This window comes from Orycteropus afer, unplaced genomic scaffold (assembly GCF_000298275.1).
Source record: "Orycteropus afer afer isolate SDZICR_OR568_19922 unplaced genomic scaffold, OryAfe1.0 scaffold00017, whole genome shotgun sequence".
NCBI lineage: Eukaryota > Metazoa > Chordata > Mammalia > Tubulidentata > Orycteropodidae > Orycteropus > Orycteropus afer.
Window position 1 is genome coordinate 5416867 of NW_006921604.1, and position 621 is coordinate 5417487.

Below are 621 nucleotides of genomic sequence, written 5' to 3' on the forward strand. Positions count from 1 at the left end.
TTATTCTTATTCTTCCCCTCCCAGGTCCTAGTTTTCAGCTTTTTTTTCTTTTCCCTGTTCCTGGTTGAAATTCTTTTTTTATTTAAGTTTGTTTTTTCCCCCTTTTTTCTCATGGTTAACCTGATTCCTTGTTTTTCTTTTTGCATTTTTCCCATTTCTTTTCTCTTTTAGTGCCCTATCCCAAGATATTGCAGGTTTTCTTGTTTTTTCTTCTTCTTTTTCCTTTTTTTCTTTTCCTGGTTACTGTTCCTGTGTGATTACACAGTGTATTTTTTGTCCATGCGCTTTAAGTTTTTTGATGCTTATTCAATTGTAATTTTTGTCTAATTGAGTGGGAGACAGCAGCAGTCCCCATAAGACACAAGTACACCCCACCCACACCTCCTGCAACTTCACTTACTGAGCGAGAGGCACTACCTCCTTCTCTACCAATAGGCCAATGATAAAAAACCACCAAGAAGAGCCTGAATCACCCCTGGCTGCTCTTCACAAACAGTTAACAGAGATCTAACTACAACAACACCATGATACCTCAGAAACAACAGACCATCACAGTCCACACAAAGAAGCAGGATAAAGTGGTAGAAACAAGGGAGCAGGATACAGACCCAGAACACATCC